Below are 21,015 nucleotides of genomic sequence, written 5' to 3'. Positions count from 1 at the left end.
ATGTATATTTTCTGTATCAGGAGGTACCACTTGGACTCAAATGTAACTTAGTGCAGCCTCAGAATTGTCACAGGAGAGGCTAGAGGAAGTTCAGGTTGGGGATGCTGGGAACCTGCATTTTAACAAGTACTCCAGGTGATTCTGTTGCACTTTGGGAAAACCTCACAGAATAACTCTTAGTAATGCTCACATAGAAATGTACTTTTAGTTAGGAAGAGCATAAAACATGTGATGATATCAACAGAGTTGATTAGGGTGGCTAAAAGGTGATAGGTTCTTTTAAATATTTAGTTAATCAACTGGAATTAAACCTAGCTGTGGACATTGCTTTTCAATTTGTTCCTCTCGGTAGGCTTGGAGTATCTATTACCTGTGAATTATTTTTGGCCTTAAAAAAAAAATCTATTCTCACCAAGTATGTGGAAACTTTCCTCTTATCAGAGTCTTTATGTCATTAGTGATTTGAGTTGCAGAGTTGGTTTTCCCTTGTTAAAGAATGAGTCCATCAACCTGGCAGCTTATGCCAGTTTTCTCAAGCAAGTCTAGATACAAACCACCTGTAGATCTTTTAGAACCTACAGCTGCTGAGGCTCCACTCCTTACCCCAATCAGAATCTCCATGCACAGTGCCCCAAAATCTATTTCATTAAAAGTTTTACTGTGCAGCCAGACTTGAGATACAGTGGTTTAATGATAGCAAAAGAAACTTCGATATTTTTAAATAGATTCTTCTTGATTAGATATTTCTTTACTCTTGATATAGCCAGACCCATCATTGTGCTAGGTTCACTGTATTGCCTGTAACTCTGGATTTTATGTTAAGCCATCTCTGATACAGACACTCTGATGAGTAATGTCTAAGACTGTTAAGGGGGCTTCACTTCTGGATTTGATGAGCCAGAGAGGCCCAAGACACACCTACAAAGGTGAAGTTTTCTCTAAGTGGCAGTTTGATCATCTTGATGAATAGAACAGAAAACTGGTTGAAGGGTTGTCATACTACCTGGTCTGTAGAGCTGGGAAAAGAAGGTTTTGGAGAATTTAGCATTTAGGCCTTTGACTCACCTTGGTACACTACTGGACAGGTAATATGAGTTTGACTATGCTGAACAACATAGGTTCTAGCTGGCAGGTCTGAACACATTTAGGTTTAGGTCAAGTTTTGAGAGATGGCAGAGGCACTAGACTTCCCAACTTCCAGACTCTGGTATTACTGACAGAAAGATGTTGGGGCAATTTTTAAGATTCCTAAGGTAGGTTATTTTACCACATTTCTGGCTTATGCCTGAATTGTTCAAGATGCTGAGACCGACAGCTCCCTGCATGTTTTTCCTATATGTTTCTTCCTGAACTTGCTTGTATAGCTCCATCACAGAATGTAAATTTCCAGGAAGCAAAAATTACTTAAGTCACTTTCTGACCAAGAGTCTAGCACAGTGTCACTGAGACACACATGCTGAATACTTCAGAATGAAAGTAAACCTAGTGTTCTCTACTACTTCTAGTTTCCACACTCCAACCATCAAGTTGGCAGAGATTGCTGCCCCATAGAGTAGGGGTAGGTGATGTGGGAATTAAACGCACTTTCAGCCTGTGCCCAAATTATGAGTATCACCAGGACACCCCATGTTTACTCAGTCCCTGGAATGCTTTCCATCACTGAAGGAAGGAAAAGAAAAGGTCGTGAAACTTTCAGATAATATGGAACAAGGGCCATAACCATTTTCTGACAGGTGCCCTTAAAATCTTGCTACTTAAAGCATGGTCCTCAGATCAGGAGCATCATTATCACCATCTGGAGCTTGTTAGAAAGGCAGAATCTCAGGTTTCTATTCCAGATTTACTGGAACAGAATCCTTTTAACAAGATACCCGGGTGATTGCTATTAATATTTAGAATTTCAAATATCAATTGACGTTTTAATTCATTCATTGAGTAAAAACAGCTCTGGAAAACGAATTCAGCCCTTTGTGCCCGTTCCGCACCGGCTCGGCTCGGTAGCAACCGAACCCCCAGGGACATCGGAGCGGGTGCTGCCGAGGGCAATTTGGTGATTGGCTGGCCAGACCACGTGACCGGCGCCGGGCCTCTCCTGTTACTGGATTGGCTCTCGTGGACTCTGACGGGCAGGGCTGGGGCGGGCTAGAGCCCGGACGGAGAGGCGCGCGCGGGGGCGCGAAGGCACGAGAGCGCTGGTGCGCGTGCGCGAGCGGCGGGGCTTTCTCCGGAGCCGTCGGAGGGAGCAGGAGCGCTTCTCCTGAGGTAAGCGCGGCGGCAGGGCGGCTCTCTGCCCCTACCGTGTCTGGTGCGGACTAGCCGGGTGGGCAGGGCTGGGCGGGGTGAAGGGGGGAAGTCTGGGGTCCTCCCGGAGAGCTCTGCTTCGGGTAGGATGCAGACTCGCACTCAGCCACCCCGGTTGGGTGCCTCGGTTTCCCTTTTCCTACCCTCTAAATGCACCTATCTATCCTCACCACGGTGACGAGTCCTCCCGAGAGGAGTTGCCCACCTGGCAGCCTCGTCTCTGCCTTTGTTTCCCGCTTGGAGGAATGCTGGTATCGGCCCCCTCCCCAGGGTGAAGGGTGAGTGTGGTGTGGCGGGGGCATCAGTGGACTCCGGACCTGGTCTGGGGCCCGGGAGAGGATGGCTTTAATGCAGTGGGACCTGTCACATGTGAGAAGGAAGGGGGGAAAATGTGTCACTCTAGCCAAGCCGCGGGACTCGAACTAATCCGGCGGCGAGACGCCTTATTCCTAGCGCAGCTATGCGGGCGGAGGTGGGGGGGGGGCACGACCAGCAGACCGAGCCCAAGTGTTGCCCGTAGAAAGCTTCTCCGGACCTGCACGCGAGCTCTCACCCCAGAGTTGCATCGAAGCTGAACGCTTTTAGCCTGCCGAGGGAATCCAGATTTTCGTTAAGAGGTGAAAAAAAATTTTTTAAGCAGTTGGGCACTGGTCTAAATGATAGGAGCAGGTCTAAATGAGAGGCTACAATAAGAAATTACAGATAGGGCGAAACCGATGACTGGTAAATTGTGAGGAGGGAAATGCCTGCAGTGAACTGCAGACCAGACCATCACACTGAGATTCTCCTTCAAGAAGATGGGGGTTTAGGGGTGTGAGTGGGGTGGGGTGGGATGGTGGTTATCTCTGTAAACTGAGGTCTTTCTGGGCTGCTTAAGAGAGTAATTCTATTGAGCATGTTAATGGCCTGTAGGGAGAAGGGAAGACATGGTGTGAATTACACCTATTCCCTAATTCTTTGAAAAGTGCTTGTTTAAAGACCATTTGCATGCCAAAAACGGTTTGTGTGTTGGGGATGGAGAGATGTCTCCTTTAAGTCATAGTTTAAAAAGGGAAGTTTTATACAAGACATCTACTTTCCTTCTCCATTTCCCCAGACCTTGTAATAGCAAGGGCATACTGTGTATCTTATAATGAAATGTTAAAAGTCCCTTCAGTTTTCCACGAATTTGTTGGTTGTGTCTGTTAGTTTACTTGATAATAAATGATTCGTCGGTCTTTAGAAAGATTTTTACCATATGCTGGAGTTTTACTGTAATCTATTTAGAACTTATTCAGGTGTGAGATGGAGAAGAATCTCTCTACCTGATTCATTGGAGACCTCCTGATACTCTTTCAAAGCCCTTTTATTACTCTTACCTTCCCACATACAAAGTTTTGTTTCTTCAGGAAACAATGTGATTTTTCAAACACATCTCATACCTATGAAAACACTTGCTAAGAAGTCAGTTTACTTGGCAAGTTAAACTAAATTGAAGAAGGCACACTTAAATTTGTTATGGGTATTGGAACATTTATCAGCTGTAGCAAATCAACTTTTTGATGGTTTTCTGAGGTGAATGAAAGTAAAGTTGCTGCAAAGCTTTTTGGGAATGTAACAAATTACCCTATTAAAGTGACTGTAGATTGTTACGCATACGTTGCAATATTAAGTAAATTAGTGGGAATAATTCAGTTTACCAATGATTTTTTTCTTAAGGTGACGTGATGGGGAGAAGGAATTCTGAAGGTGGGGTAGGTGGTATAGTTTGAAAAGATACGCTTTTATGTTTAGAAAAATGTCATTTCCATGTAAATTATGTAAGGTCATAGTATGTTTATGTTTAGCCTTTGGAAGAGAGATGGGTTTTAAAAAGGTAGAGAAAGATAGTTTTATACAAGGGAAAAGAGAAAGATTAGCTGACTTAATTCATCTTGAGGGAAGTAGTGTACCTCAGTGACTTACAAGACAAGGTTTTATTTTCTTATTCAATGAAAGCCCACTAGTGTTGCTTTGAAAGCAACAACGAAATCATTTCCTTTCTGTCATTTCTATCCTCTGGGTCAGGAACAGGGAGGATGGAGAGCAAATGAGAGAGATTAGAGTACAACCTGCATACCTAAGCAATAGTGTCCTTTGAGTGGGATCTGTGTCACATTGTATAAATCTAAGAGCCTTCACGTTGAGATGGGTGTGAGCACTTTCCCTAAGACGCATGCTATAAGATAAAGCTGGATAACATTGCCACAGGTGGGGTCATGGGTGAGATCATCTGATACAGAAGCACTGGGGGAAGAGGAGAGCCAGGAAATGTTTAATTCAGTGAGGTTCTGCTGCTTGCCTTTGGAGCCTTAAGGAGGCATTTCCAGGCAGAGCTCATTATTGGCTAGCCTGGCTGGGCTTCGTATGGCTTCCAGACCTTCATGTGGAGACTCCTGCAGAGGTTCCGTTTCTCAGGTTGTAAGCGTCAGTTATGTTTGTTATATGCTTTAGAAAAGAAAGGCTCACAAAGACACAGTCTAGCCTGCCATTCTTTCAGGTCTTTGGCTCATGTCACCCACAGGATTCCAGAAATAATTTGTGCCCTCCCTACCAGTAGATGGCACTGCTGTCTCTAGAATCCCTGGAGGAGATAAAACAGAGCTAGCAAACCAGTGGTGTGTAGCCTCCAGACTTTGAAAGGCTATCAGCTCTTAAAAAAAAAAGAGGTTCTGAAAGCCAGAATTGCTTATTTTAGGTAGAAATAGTGTGTGTTGGGGGGTTGAGGAATGGGTACAATTACTTTGCTGGTTGTATATAGGGGAAAAGGCAGAGGGTAAACTGACAATTAAGCATTATATCATAGGTTTTGAAAGCTCTTGGCATACATGTTGGTTAATTGAACATGAGATTGAAATCCTGATTTAATCAAAATTCACAACAATTTCATAGTTCTGATTCTTTGCACGTAAAGCTAGTCTACACATGGACGGGACTATGGAAATATATATGTGACTTTTAAACCTGATCAATATCCAGTAATTACATGCTCTGAAGATAGTGGTAAGGGTATTACTAAAAGCAGTGCTTGTTGTTACTGTACTGCACGGCTGTCCATGTAGGCCAAAGTTATTCCGAATCAGTTTCTTCTGAAACTTGGAAATTACTAAGAAGTATTTTAAAGTTTTCTTAGCCAATGCTGTCCTTTCAAGATTGTTATTTCAAATCTTGAATTTTGATTTTATTAAGCTTGTTAGCCAGAGTTCATTTATCTATTCCCCTCTTTTGAAATAGCTATTCTTTCTTTGTTATTGACTGTTCTTTGAGATGGAATTTATAGCCATGGTATTAGAAGGAGATGAGTGCTGTTGCCAGTGAAGTTACAATGTATATGAGAACCTGAGTTTTGACCCTGCCTGAGCTACAGGATGCTGCCTCTGGCTGTCATTACCCCAGTCACCTGCTTCCTAGTGCAGTTCACTCCCTGTGGTTCAGCTTATTTGAGGTTTATTTCTGTCTCCAGGAGAACTGATGAGCTGGTTTTTACTACCAATGCCGAATCCTAAAATCCTGCTGGTGCTAGATGACAGTAGTTACAGCAGTCCATTAACATTGCCTCATTATGTGACCTCAAATAAATCTTTGCCTTTCTGAAACTCTGTTTTCTTGCCTGATCACTGGGATTGCTGAGGTGATAGATGTCTATTAAAATCTCTTTCAAGTCTTATTCTGTGGCAGGGTGACTCTTGTAAGGTATATTTGAAGCCTCTGAAAAATTCTCATCTAGAAGGTAATTTCATACTGTGAGCCTAGGGCAAAAAGAAGTCTCGGTAGTATTTCTTTCTAGAGAAGTGATTGTGTATTGTCTTAGAATCCTAAAGAAACCCATAGGTGGTTTAACTCAACTTTGTCATTTTATAGACAGAGTTTCAACTCAGAACTGAGTGATTGACCAAGCTAACAGAACTAGGTAGTGGTAGAGAACTCATTAGAGAACTAGGACCCAAGCTCAGACTCCTTTCCATCTTTCCTTCTCCAATGCTGCCTTTCTCCACTTGCCATCAGGACTTAGAATATGCTGTGTCTACAGGTCTAGAGCCAAGAAAATTCTGAGTAATTCCTTAATGTAGCATTTTAAAACCACAGCATGAATAATGTTTAGTTTGGGTAGAAATTCAAGATCAGGCTTTTCTTTGCAGCTTGTTCTTCATTGACTGATCCTGCACAGGATTCTTTATGTGCATCTTTGGGTTTTAAAAACTTTTTACATACTGTTTCCTAGAAAAAAAAGAACTTTCATCATCCTAGTAGAGTCCCTTACCAATCAGATATTCTTATACTAGGTTTATGGAACTGTGCTGCGTGGAAAGAATATGTCCATATAGTAGGCTTCTTTTGTAATTCTATACCATTTAACACATTATTCTGAGAAGGAGTTTCTTTGGCTTCAACAGACTGCCAAAATTGGGGGTGGGATGAGAGGAGTGGAATCCATGGCACAAAAATAGGGTAGAAATTCTAGAGTCTAAAGTAGGTTGTGGAAAATAGCCAGGATGGGAGAGTTTTTGAGGAGCTAAAGACACTATAGTGCATGAGGGTTGGGGTAGAGTACAGAAGTAAACCTATGGAAGTTCTTAGAACATTTTACCTTTATTAAAATGTTTAAAATTGCTTACTAAATGAAGATGCTAATAGTATTTTATTCATTTTAAATTAATAATGGATGTGCAAGTATTGATTTCCACTTATCATTGCTTGCCCAGGAAGTGCTCCCTTGTGATTTCACCAAAACACTTTCATATTCATGTTCCTTCATTGAAGATGACATGCATTAGAAGAACCTCCTTTCTCCCCCAGTCTGATTTGATTTCCAGATAGTTAGTGCTTTTCTGACTTGTGACTTGGGGGGTTGACTCCTATTTTTCACTTCTGAGGTCCTTCATTGCACTGTTTTTTACTGTAAGCTCCTAGGACTCAGCATGATCTTGGGGATGCAAAAATAGCATACATGTCAGGGATAAAAAAAAAAAAATCTTGAGGTTCCTTTCTTTGTCCTCAGGATTTACCATAGAAACTGCTGCTTCTTGGTTAATTATTTTATTTCTCTTTTCTATTTGCAACCCCAAATTCTTTTTCTAATTGTCCTCCAAATAGTAGTGACTCAGAGTTTTTATATATTGAAAATATTTTTGGTTTTGCCAGAGCATATACAGAAGTTAATTTGTGTTCAAGTCCTATTTTAGACATGTGAAACATAACTTTGGTGGCAATCACTACATTATGAAGAACATCTGCTTAAAAATCTCCTGATGTCTTTTCTGTGTCACCTTGCCTACATTTGGTACCATAGTGACCCAAGCTGGTGAATGCAACCTTCTGGTACCTTTTTAGGTATGGGCCAGAGTAGTATTCGTTCTTGCTTTAGCAGAAGAAAATTACCCTTTTTCAGGAGGCTATCAATTGAGTTTATGTAATAACAAAAAAAAGCCAAAATTTCAGCATTCTATTCCTAGTACACTAATTTATTGTGAGATTTTGGGGGCATTATTGACATCTCTGAGTTTATTTCCTTGTCTGGGAAATAAGAGAATAGTGACCACTTAAATTCTTTCCATTTCTAAAAATCTGTGACTATATGAAATTTTATATGGTACCTAGACTAAGCATTTCCTTAAAGTGCTGGCTAGTTGGGAATTATAATCAGATTTGGTGCCAAGGTAATTCTTTATATCTGCAAATTTCTGGTTTACAAAAATAATTCTCTTTCCTTTTTACTTAATGTGTGGTCAGAGTACAGCATTGGTATCATCTGGAAGCTTGTGAGAAATGCAGATTCTCAGGTTTCACTCAGGACCTACTGAATTGGAATGCATTTCATCAAGATGCCTGGGTGCTATGTGTGAACATTAAAGTCTGAGAAGTGCTGCGTTGTCTCATTTGGAGTTTCACATTGACCCTGTGAGGGAAGAGGTATTTTACAGACAAAAAATCAGGGAACCAAGATTCCCTTGTTAAGTAACTAAGTCAAGGTTATTGTTCTAGTGTTTTACCCAGAATGTTGTACCAAATATAATGTTGTCTTCTTGGTTGGGCTGGAGCCAGCCTAGTATGATAGATAATAACTACTAGGTGCCCAGCAGCGCATGGTCTTAGGTGTGGCTGTGTTACTGATTCTAGCCACCAAAACGTGGGTGGAAGTAGAAGAGTGTTGCAATCTACTTCCAGGAAAAAAACACACAGAATACCCATGTGAGCTTCCATGCTGTTTTCCACTTCTGGCTGTCTGGATGGAGAAGATTCCTAGGGCAAGCTTGGAAATCAAGTTTTAAAAAAGGTGGTGCAACTTACGTTAGCCTGGGTGCCTGGATCACTGTGTCAGTGAGGGCCACTCCACTGACTAACCTGTTTACCTGTTCAGTATGTATATGGGAACCAGAAATAAAGTTTTATTGAGCTTGAGCCATTATGTATTTGTGTTAAGCACTTAGACTACTCACAAATTCGCTTGAGTGAGGGGTCTGGACTTGAAGTCATGGGTCTTCTGGCCTAATGCATTCATTTTTTTCTCTTCGGCAGTTGGTGATTGGTCAGTGGTGGCCCAACATGCAGAAGTGAGTGAGTGGTGAAAAGCAGCAGAGCTGATGGGTCATGAAGATGTAAGTGCGTTTGAAGGCTCTCACACCCTTTACTCCAGGGTAAGTGAAAGGCATTCTCTGCTGTTGTTTTTCTGGTTTTACCAAGTCCTAGAGGCTCTTGTCTCACTAGCCTATTTGAGTCAGTGTAGTGAAGTGCTCTGTCTTTGGAAGTTTCCCAAAGCCTTTATTGATTCAGTTTATAGACACCATACAAATCAACAATTATGAAGAGAAAATTCTTCAAAGTAATGGGATGGAAACTGTGTGGAAATATCTCAACAGAGGAATTTTCAGTGAGTTTGGGTATGATTTATATGGGAGGAGCTGGTTGACTTTCTTGGCATGTGTAGTAGAGAAGGGAATCAGGCCTGTTTGCCTTTTTCTTGTAGCCATATCCTACCGTTAGCTCTGTTGGCATATATTCCCCTCTCCCAGCATCCTCCTCTTCCATGGCTTACTTTGCTTAACTTTTCCTTCATTAATCATTTAAATTTTTTTCCAGGAAGGAAACAACTTACTAGAGTTGACGATTCCCACTTTGATGGATAATAGCAATAGCAAACACGTTCTGCCTGTTCCATTTTATTTTATCCAGTGTCACTGGATGCTACATGTCCATTCACTCCTCTCTATTTGCAGTCCCTAGTATAATGAATGTGGGCATTGGGAGGATTATAATCAAAGCTGGCTTTGGATTTTCATTTGTGCTGAAGACTTTTTGAGACCAGAGGGAGAAATTTACTATTTGGAATGTACTTCTCAGAGTACAAGTGGAGGTCCAGGAAGGATGGGTTGAAAGGACATCATAACCTTTCTGAGCTTCCTGGCTTTAAGAGCTTAAACTAAAATCAGACTCCTTTAAGAGAAAATTATAATTAATAAGGATCTAAGCAGGGCTAAGGATGATTAGGAAAGAGAGGAGTTTAAAAAAAAATGGTACTTAGCTGAAAAAGTGGATGGAGGGTTGTTTTAAGCATCTCAGTTGGATACTGTGGAGCCCTTGGCAGATAATGTCCCATTACCCAGGCTCACACAGAGGGCACCCAGAAAGGCTTATGGCCTTCAGTGCCTCACATCGCTCAGTAATGAGTACAATTTACTGAACAAAATAGACAATTAGGGGCTGTAGATCTCTGGAGATTCCCATAAGCATACATCATTACTGTTCTGGAGTGATGCACATGCTTAGAGATAAGCAAAACAGAGAAAAGGCAGCTGCAAAGCTCGTCAACAACTGAAGAGTCCAGGTGAGCAGCCAGATACAGACCATAGCTCAGGGCCTGGAGGTTGCTAGTGCAGGGACCTGGTCTTTGCTAGGTTTTCTCGTTAAAGGAAAGAAGCCAGTCTTTGCTAGCTGTCCTCATTTTCCTCTGTGGCTCCCATATATCTTGTATTTTTAAAGTAACTAAAAAACATAGAATGCCAGAAATAGCACTTGATTGCCATGTTTCTGTGTAAAAACGGTGCAAGGATCAAACTGTAGAGGGAGCCATTCTTTATTGATTAGAGGGCCAAAGAAAGTCATGCTAGAATTGCCAGAGGAGCAGGGGTTCTCATCCTTGGCACTGTTGACATTCTGAACCAGGCAATTCTTTGTGGTGGGAGCCGTCCTGCGCATGGTAGCCTGTTTGGCAGGGTCCTTGGCTTCTACCCACTAGATTCCAGTAGCACTCCCCACTAAAAAATGTCTCTAGACATCACCGAGTGTCCCCTGGGGGCAGGAAATTGCTTGGTTGAGAACCACTGCTGAAGTAATACTGCTGAAGGGATTGAATTTTGCTCTGAGTTTTTCTGGGATTGTATTTTAACCATTTAGCCTCATTTTGCTAGTTTCCCTACCTGCAAACAAGACACACAGTTAATAACTCAGTACCTAAGGAAGTGATGTACATAGTACTATATGACTATGTGGGGGCTCTATAAATGTTAAGAAACAATGTCTGTCTCCCCAAATTTCCAGGACCCAAGGATCACTCTTGTGCAAGTATTAACTGAGGAATATTGGGAGTTTGAAGAAGTGTGAACAATTAGTGGTAGGGGAAATAATGAACAGTATCAGATTCTGATTTTTTTTTTTGAAAGCTTCATGCCCTATTCATTGCACCAATATATTCTGAATGAAGGCTTTCTTTTGGAAAGTTAAAAAGGGGGGAGTGAAGGAGGCAGAAAGGTTATTGAGAAGAAAAGTGAAGGAAAGTGCTTTTTTAAAAAGTTTAAGTATAGTTGATACAAAATGTTATGTTAGTTTCAGGTGTACAACATATTGATTCAACTTCTTTATATGTTCTGCTATGCTCACCACAAATGTAGCTACCATCTGTCATCATACAATACTATTACTATGTTATTGACTATATTCTCTATGCTGTGCCTTTTATTCCTGTAACTTATTCCATAACTGGAAGCCTGTATCTCTCTCTCTTCTTCACCCATTTATGCCCATCCTCGCATTTCCCTCCCCTCTGGCAGTTCTCTGTATTTATAGGTCTGGTTCTGCTTTGTTTATTCATTTGTTTTGTTTTTTAGATTTCCACGTATGAGTGAAATCATAGGGTATTTGTCTTTCTTAGTCTGACCTATTTTTCTTAACATACCTACTAGGTCAATCCGTGTTGTCATGAATGGCGAGATTTCATTCTTTTTATGGCTGTTTTATATTCCCGTGTGTGTGTGTGTGTACATGTGTGTACATACACACCACATCTAAGGAATTGTTTTTGATGGGGTGGTCTCTTAATGTTAAAATGACTCACGTATAAGTAGACCAAAGAACATAAAGAAGTAACCCTCAAAGGAAATACAAATCAAAACCATGATATCACCTCACACCTGCCAGAATGGGTAAAATTAATAACTCAGGAAATAGCAGATGTCTGTGAGGATGCGGAGAAAGGGGACCCCTTTTGCACTGTTGGTGGGAATGCAAACTGGTGCAGCTACTGTGGAAAACAGTATGGAGGTCCCTCAAAAAATTAAAAATAGAACTACCCTATGACCCAGCAATTGCACTACGAAGTATTTATCCAAAGGATACAAAAATGCTGATTCAGGGGGCATATGCACCCCAATGTTTGTAGCAGCTCTATCTATAACAGCCGTATTATAGAAGAAGCCCAAATGTCCATTGACTGATGAATGGATGAAGATGTGGTATATATGTACAATGGTCTATTACTCAGCCATTAAAAGAATGAAATAGTGCCTTTTGCAACAACATGGATTGAACTAGAGTGTATTATGCCAAGCGAAGTAAGTCAGAGAAAGATGTACCATATGATTTCACTTATGTGGAGTTTAAGAAAACAGATGAGCATAGGGGAAGGGAAGGAAAAATAAGATAAAAAAACAGAGGGAAACAAACCATAAAAGACTCTTAACTAGAGAACGAACTGAGGGTTGCTGGAGGGGAGATGGTAGGAGGATGGGATAAATGGGTGATGGGCATTAAGGAGGGCATTTATGAGCCCTAGGTGTTACATGTAAGTGACAAATCACTATATTTTATTTTATTTTTTTAAGATTTTATTCGTTCACTTGACAGAGCACGAGAGAGTACAAGCAGGGGGAGCAGCGGAGGGAGACGGAGAAACAGGCTCCCCACTGAACAGGGAGCCCGATGCGGGGCTCAATTCCAGGACCTGGAGATAATGACCTGGGCTGAAGGCAGATACTTAACCAACTGAGCCACCCAGGCTCTCCTGAATCACCATATTTTATTCCTGAGACCAATAGTACACTGTATGTTAACTAACTTGAATTTAAATAAAAAGTAACCCCCAAAAGAAATCTATCCTCCCAAATGGCTGCTGATCCTAGAACAGATTTTGCAGGTAATACAATAAAGACCACAGAATGTTTGGAGGAACATTTTTATTCTAGAACCTTTTTATTTCTGTTTCTTCTTTGGAATATGGAAAGGATTAATCTTTAAACATACGCCTTTTAAGTGATAAGCAAAAGGTGTTAATATAACATGTGTTATTTTGATACTTTTAAAACTCTGTTGAAATGGTGAAAGTGGCAGTAACCCTCACCTAGACCTGAAACAATTACATTATTCTAATAGAAAGCCTCATTTTGACTGTAAGACAGGGTCACTGTAGGAATTAGATGTAGACTGTCCTGGCAGGTTTGAGTTCAGCCTTGCTGTATTTCTGGTCTGTGTAATTGTTAGACACACCACAAAATTTATAACAAAGACCTCCAGGTGATTCTGATGGATGCTAAAATTTGAAAAGCACTGCTCTTTTGGTTTCTGATGTGAAATCTTACAAATGTGTCTGTGTGGCAGGGAGGACACTGAGAAAGTATTTTTTCAAGTGATTAGAAGATAGGTAAGATTTTTTTCTTTTTGTGATAACCTCTTAGATCATTTTCCCAAATCATGGTCTAAGCCTTTTCCTGCCTTGTTCAATACATTAGCCACTAGCCACATGTATCTGCTTTTATTTAAATTAAAATTAAATTAGAAATTCAGTCCTTCATTTGCACTAGCCACATTTCAAATGCTCCATAGCCACGTGTAGCTGATAGCATACTGGACAGTGCAGACACAGAATATGTCCATAATCCCAGGAATTTCTACTGGTCATAGAGCTCTAGTCTGTAAGGACCCTGTTTGTTGAAAACTCTTATTTTTAGTGATAGTGTGCTCTTGTTATAACAAGACCTCACCTCATTTAGAACAACTGCATTTTGACTTTTCTATTTTGAGGAGCTCTTCAGTCTGTGAGTGTATCTTGCTGAACTTTCACCTTGCTGTTTAATCTCTGTCTTACAGAAAGTGCCATGGACCTGTCTCTCTGACATAATCGAGTATACTGCCTCTAAAATATTTGTCCTTTAATCCAAGGTTTCTGAGCTGTTTCTCTCCATTTGGTCTCTCCACGGCCTGACCCTCAGTGGTGAAGCTTGTTTGTGCAGGATGTCTCTTTTGATACTTTTTAGAGCTTAACAAAGAGTCTGGGAGAGGTGGCAAGAGAATTTTCACCTTTCTTTCTGCCAAGCCCCAGTATGGCTCAACAAAATATTTCATTAAGATGAAAGCAATTCATAAGCTTAACCACTAGGGAGTTATGCCCTGAAGAATTAGTCTCTAAAGCAAATTTTCAACAGACATATTACAGCACAGATTTAGTAATTAAGCCCTTTAGCAACGTGGAAGAATTTTCAGTTTGTATTATCTATTACTATTACCAATATTAGTTGCTCAGAAACTATCATAATTAGAACAAATGAAAAGATGTGGAAATACAGTTTTTAAAAAGATGTAATTTAAATCTGAGCCCAGGATTGTTCTGTGTGGTAGAGGGAATGAGAGTAGGGAGTGTGCCATGAGTAGTATTGTTGGAGGTGAGGGGAAGGAGATCAATAGAGTCTGAGATTGATCCTTAGCCTTTATTTGACTGCTTCATTTCTGATGGAGTGCATTGTTTGTTCTCTTATTGCCATCCTCTCTTCAATTTGCCTTTCTTTCCTGCTTTTTGGAGAGGGCTCAGTGCTTCTCAAGGGAAGTGCTATTAGCATTTTGATAGAATGATTCATTATTGTATGGAACTTTTCTGTCCATTTATGTCCATTATATGGTGTTTAGTATCCCAGGTCACTAACTGCTCATATTATTCTAACCAAGTCATTGAGTCAACCAACATATCCTCCTACCCCCACCCCCATTTCCAAATACCTGTGATTGAAAATAACTGGCTGCTAAACAGATGAGTGGTGACTTTTTGGGGGGAGGGAAGAGTAATTAGTAGAGAAGGTACAGGAGCTTTGTGGGTTCTCGCTCATTAATTTTTTGTATAACCTGACCTTTTCCCAGTGCTGAAATAGCTTTGGGAGCCAATTTTATTCTATAGGGATTGGAAGAATCCGATTTTGCCAGTGTAAAAATTGACCCTTGAGCCTTGAAATCAACTCAGAAGTCACATGGGGAATCTGTCAGTGCCGCAGAAGATGGAGAGACTGCTGAAGTTCCCATAGGATGCCAGGTTTTCATCTCAACTCACTGTAGCTAAATCTTCTACATCTATGTGAAAATAAATTGTGGTCTGCATGTGGCAGCAGAAACAATGCAACAAGGGCAATTAAAAGGCAGTCCAAGGAAGCTAGGCTTTGTTAGCCATTTCCTTTCTTTCACTGATTGCAAATATTGGCAAAGTAGCCCCTAAATTTGTGAGGTTATATGTAGGCTATCAAACGGGAGAGCTAAGATTGTGTTATAGTTAGTAAAGAGAAAAGGAACACTTTGGGGCCCATGTAAATACCTGATTACAAAAATGGAAACTTGTTAAGTTACCTTAATAAATGGAAAGCTTAAGGTTGTATGAAGAAATGAAACAATGTCAGACATGTAGCAAATTGGGAAGAATTTCAGGGGTTTTTCAGAATGAGAAGGTGGTGTAGTCTGGTGAGACCTTACAGAGATAGGACCTAACTCAGGACCAGGAAGATTGTTCCCAATCTATTGTAACTCCAGGATATGTCTGTACTTCCCGTGTTTGGTCAATCCATATTCTACTTCTTGACGTTTAACATGGCACAACATTTCCATTTTGGCTTCTTTCCTCATGTACTCCTGTTCCTGTTTTTCCTTTTTGTCCCCACAACCTAATTGGTGATCTGTGTACAGACCAAGAAGGAAAGGAATAGGATAGTTCATTCCTACTGGTTAAAGCTCTTTTACTAGAATAGGTAGTTCATTCCTACTGGTTAAAGCTCTTTTACTAGAAATCTTAAGGGTGCTGATGCCATCTCTTGGTCCACATAGCTGTGGCCTAGGCTGCTTGCCTCAGTAATGACTGTGATCCTGGCAGTTTCTCTAGAAAGGAGCGATGGTGGGGTGTAGACTGATATAACATGAGCTCTCTAGCATTAGGACCCTGAGTTCTTAACTCCTAGAATCAGTATAAGTAGTATTTGTGGGTTATGTGTATAATAAAGAATTGGAAGATTATTTGAGAAGACTGCATGTTCAGTAGCAGTTGTGAAAAAAGCCTGCATCCATTTTTTTTGGAAGATTGGCTGCATCCCAGTGCAGAATGGTAGGGAAATTGCTGGGCTAGATGATTGGAAAATGAAGAGTTGTATTTTCCATATGGATATCTTGCTTTTTGCATCTGTCAAATGTGATTCTCTCAGCCACCCATGTATCTTACAGGAATAATAGCTAGGTAGCTGTCTAAATGTTGAAAGACGTTTTGACATCTTTGACAAATGTTGTTCAACAGCTGTGTTTGTAAGATTCCAGTTTTACAGAGGAAAATAACTTGGCTTATGACTCTAAAAATAAATTCCATATAGATGTTGTCATCTTTGGGATTACTGCCTTACAAAGTAGACTTAATGTTTTGTATTTTGTGCATTTACCACTGATCTTGGAGAGTTAATTTCATTTGAACCAATGATTGTGACTCTACAAGGTAATGCATTCTCATATCGCAGAAGGTTCTGTCCTTACTGATAATTCTGTGTCAGGGTAATAATGAAGGTCCTGGCTCCATGGACTCCTAGAGCTGTGAGTGATACGATCTGTGGCAGCACAAACAGACCATTGGTTCATGGAATTCATTTAAGTCTCTCACACTTGTCAAGTAGCTAGAGCATGGTGGTGCCACATATGGACAATCAGTATTTCCTTAGATGCAACTTTTGTTGAAAGCAGCAGAAAAGGAGTTCAGCAAGGCTTCTGCAACTGCTGATTGAGGAAAGAATATTGTCTGTTATTGAAAGGTGATCGGGCTCAGGTTTCTCACCCAGCTGCTGACTACTGAGATAAAAAGAGCAAATATGAATCATTTGCTGCAGTTTTGCCCTTCTAAGTCTGTGAAGATCCCTCTCCATGCTCTCTATAGAATTTTTTTTTTTTAATGGAAAGGAGAAGGGAAAAATGTGGAATTGTATTCAGAGAGGTTTAACACATACCCATATTTTTTCTAAACAGGAAGATTTATATGAGATAACCACATATTGCCAGATTAAAATCTTTAGTTTTAATTTTAAAGAAGTACTAATCTTACAGTATAAGCTAAAGATAAGTAACTCAAATTTGTGCATATGCAATTTTTTTTTACGAAAATAAAACTAAATTATATTCTAATAGAATCAGGAATTAATTTGCAGCCCTTCCATGAAGATTCTGTAGCAGCAGTAAAGACACCTCTTTCTAGGGTGTAAAGAGATTCAGAAAGATGGCGGAGAGCCAGGATCTTGAGTCCTAACAAGATTTTGTCCTGTGAGTGGTACAGGTCATTTTCTGTGAGTGGTGAAGGTGCACGGGGGTAAGGACTATGGTTGCAGATGCTTGAGGGCAGGGCTGAAACCTCTAGCTTTGGTGAGCTGCCCTGTCCTTCCTGTGAGCCACGGGAAGGAGTGATTGATCCTTTTCTGCCCTTTCCCTCCTGAGCCCATCATAGCATCTTGGCCTTCTCCTTTCCAAGAAGTGAAGCTGTGGCTGAAGTAAATGTCCTCAAACATGACCCATTCTTTATCAGCACACCCCCTTAGAGGAGGCTTTGTGAGCAAGGAAGAAGACAGGTAGACACATGTTTCTCTTAGGAACCAAAAGCTGCCTCTTTTCTATTGGAAAGAAGACTTATTGAATCGCTTCTGAAATTTTTAATTATTGGTATCAGTAAAGCATTAAACAATTGGATGTTATTTAGGGATTCCCAATTTAGAAAATTAGGTTTTTACTTGGAGAGACCAAAATTCCATGTTAGTACAGTGCTTGATTTTAAGTTTTTTTTTTTTTTTTTCTGGTGTTTCTCCAAATGTCTTTTCCTAATATCTTGTTTAGATTCTTTAGGCTCTTTCCCCCCTTACTTAGATTTTTCTCTTATTTCCAAAGTTCTGTGGTTCCCAGCTGGCTGCAGGACAAGATGCTTAACTAGGCATAAAGGCTGTCCATAGCCTGATTCCAACTTTCTGACTTTCTTTCTACTCTTTCTATGCATAAACTTCTCCTAATTCAATCTGGTGCTTAGTCACATTCTCTCCCCTCTGCTTAGAATGCCGTTTTTTCTCTTCAGTGACCATGTGGTTTGGTAGTATTGATAGACCGTTGGCCTAGTAGCTGGACCTGTATATTGATCCTGTCTGTATCAGCTTTTAGAAATGTGACTTTGGGCAAAATATTTGATTTCTGTCAGCCTCAATTTTCTTTTAGGATGGGATTCATAATACCATCTTACAGTATGATTGTGAGCATGGTACTTGCAGTGCTTTCCGACCTGTCCGCTTTCCTGCCTTTCTGACAGAGTTCTACATGTAGGCTCATTATACGTGCTTGCTGATTAAATTATTGAACATCATAGCAGAGATGGTCTGCATCACAATTCTTGATTAGCCATACTTGTCCCTTCCATACTTTGTCTAACTACATCTTTCTTTGATAAAAGCTGCAGTACTTCTAGCCCTGTCAGCAAGCACCTAAAGATATATTCTCCTCCCTCCCCTTGGGATTGTGAAAATTATGTTCATGGACATTCATGATGTTCTAGTGTATCTGCCCAATTCAGAAACTGACAGCAACTTCAAGGTCACACGACCTTGATCAGAGGTTCATTTTCTTCACATTTGTTCCCTCTCATACATAGTGAGATTTATCATAAAGAACAAATGCTATGGCTATACTGTCATCGTAAAGTAAGGTATACCTCTTTCAAACAAAGTTTTCTAAGGCCCAACCACCAGGCTTTTTATTCCAAACATCATTTAATGAAATGCAACATGACATTAACAGGATTGCTTGGACAAACTCTTGGAGTTCATTTAAGCAGACTCTGCCTTGTATTGATTCTCAGTTATAACGTGTTAACATGAATAGGCCTGCCAGTGTTCTCAAATGATAGCGATGCTCTCCTGGCAGCTCTGCCCTTCTCTGACTGTGGAGCTGCAAGCATATCAGTGTTTCTTTTGTTCATTCTATTTAAACAATGGTTTTCTACTTTTTGTTCAAATGATTTAAGCCATATGTTAGGTCTATAAATTTTGGTTTCATAAAATCTAACTACTGCCCCTTTTCTTCTTCCATTTTCACCATTTTTCTTACTGCTTCATGCACAAAATAGGGCTTATTTTTTCTTCTACTCAAGGTAAGAATAATTTAAATGCTTGTATTGCTTTTCTAGTTTGATCTATTGGTTTTTTTAGTAATTAAAATGGGTTGTAATTTCGTATAGATGTGTAGTTCTCATTGAATTTTGTCTTTTTTGTTCTTGAATTTTTTGGTGAGAGACAAGAGTACAACTGCTTGGATTTTTCTGCATTCTTTGCTTATTTATGTATATTGCTAAATGGACCCTTACCAGTGGTTTTGTCTCTTTTTACCTCAGGCTTTTGAAGGAAATATATAAAAAGCCATGAAAATATTTGTGGTATGGAAAGATGTGTTACGTTCTTTCCAGGTCCCTCTTTTGGAGAATTAAGATAATTTTTTTTACTTTGTAATCAGAAGGATGACCTAGTGTAACTTCTTTGAATGAAGACATAGGCAGGCAATAGGAGCCCTTGACATTTTCACTCCATAGGCATTGATGGAGGGAGTGCCCATATTTGAGTGTGTTTCAGGGGAGAAGAAAGGGTGAGTGGGAGCAATAAACTGTGAAACTGCTTTGTACTTAGTGGCTTGTTAATCCTTCTGAAGGACAGGGAGACCTCAGGGCCCTAGCCATGTGCTCTTCCTCACAGAAATTTTCATAGTTGGAGGAAGCAAGAATTAAAACCTCCTAAGCAAGATGGATTTTTTTTTTTTTTTTTAACTATGGGCAGCAGGATAAGAAAAGCAAATGGAAGGGGAGAGATGATTATCAGCTTAAGTGCATGGCTGCTTTGTTGAGTTGTGTTAGGTCAGACATCCTACTCCACCTTCAGTTTTAAATAAACCTCTCAATTTCTTGCACTGGGAGCTTAATCAGAACTTTCTGCTGTTCCTGGAAGCTCTCCCCTCTTCCCTCAGAATTTAGAAAGAAGAGCTGATGGGATCAGGCCCTGTCTAGGAAGAACTGACTGCCCCCTGAGTGTTCGCTCCTGAGGAAGGAAAAAGGGCTTGCATCTTGTCTTGTGCAAGTCATATCCTGATCTGCCCTTGGAATCACTGCTGCAGTCAGATGTGTGCTCGCTGCCACATCTTGTCTGTTTGGGGGTGCCTTCCTCCTTATTTGGCTGCAAGGCAGGTTGCTAAGTGTTGTGGCTATTCTCCTGTGCCTACCAGCCCTCCTCCCCAGGGTGGAAAAAATGGGGGAAGAATGCTCCTGAGGGGTGAGAAGTCCAAAAAGAAGAGAAGTGCCAAAGCACAGAGCCCCATTTCACAGATCTGCTCCAGGCCTTTTTGTTTACCTAGATTTGCTTTGGATAGTATAGTTTGAGGCCACATTTTTGTGACTGGGTGACTTTATTGCTTACTAGAATTTTTTTCTCACTGATTTGTCTCCACAATTAAATAATAAGGTCTCTACAAGCATGGAGCATGCCATCCACTTCTCTTGGCATTATTTATATTGCCTGTACTATGGAAAGTACATGACAAGAGCTCAGAATAGGGGGTTTCAGTACATTAATAGTTTCTTTCTGTAGTCTGTGTTATTCATTCCCTTTACCTTCCCATACTTACCATTGCTGTATTTCTATTCAGTATAACCACTTGCTTGGTTCTCCCCGTAGTAGCATTTATTTTCTAAACAGGTCCAAATTCTGCTTGCCTCCAAAGCAGTCCATAGTAGGACTGATTCAGCCATATCTGAGTTTATCTGTTGATCTAAATCTTACCTTTCCCTCTCTTGTGAACCTGCAATCTCAGGAACATGAGCCCTACTTTTGATTTATGGGGATCCTTTTCCCTATAACTACCAGGAAATGGAAGTGGCTTAGAAAAGAGGCCTCTTTTCTGTCAGGTCTCACTTAGTCTGTGTGGTTTCAGAAGAGTCAGCACACCTCTCTGTGTAGTGCAGTCTCATAACTGAGAGTCATCCCAACTCCTCTTGCTCAGACCACTTTGTTACCATTTCTCCATCTCTCTGGTGAAGTCATTATTTTCATTAAAGTTCTGTTCCTTTGTCCTAGTTGTTTTATTCATTTTTTTTTTTTTCCTAGCCAGACCCATTTCTTTGAAGGGCAGGGACAA

At 40.5% G+C, this 21,015-nt stretch overlaps 1 protein-coding gene across 6 annotated transcripts in view; it reads left to right on the top strand.

The window, feature by feature from the left end:
* Positions 1-2,148: 2,148 nt before the first annotated feature.
* TMEM108 (transmembrane protein 108) overlaps positions 2,149-21,015 on the top strand; it is a 387,469-nt gene continuing 368,602 nt past the window's right edge. For 4 of the 6 annotated variants that reach the window (XM_011230839.3, XM_002924071.4, XM_034661995.1 and 1 more), the window contains exons 1-2: positions 2,149-2,262; positions 8,836-8,954. The gene's annotated coding sequence lies outside the window, so the exon portion shown is untranslated. Of the gene's footprint in view, positions 2,263-2,334; positions 2,580-2,821; positions 2,919-8,835; positions 8,955-21,015 lie in introns of those variants that run through there. The other 2 variants (XM_019804694.2, XM_034661993.1) reach the window with 2 other exon arrangements.

The sequence above is a fragment of the Ailuropoda melanoleuca genome, chromosome 6 (genome assembly GCF_002007445.2).
Source record: "Ailuropoda melanoleuca isolate Jingjing chromosome 6, ASM200744v2, whole genome shotgun sequence".
Lineage (NCBI taxonomy): Eukaryota > Metazoa > Chordata > Mammalia > Carnivora > Ursidae > Ailuropoda > Ailuropoda melanoleuca.
The sequence above is the reverse complement of the archived record's forward strand: the minus strand, read 5'-3'. Positions and strand labels throughout refer to the sequence as shown.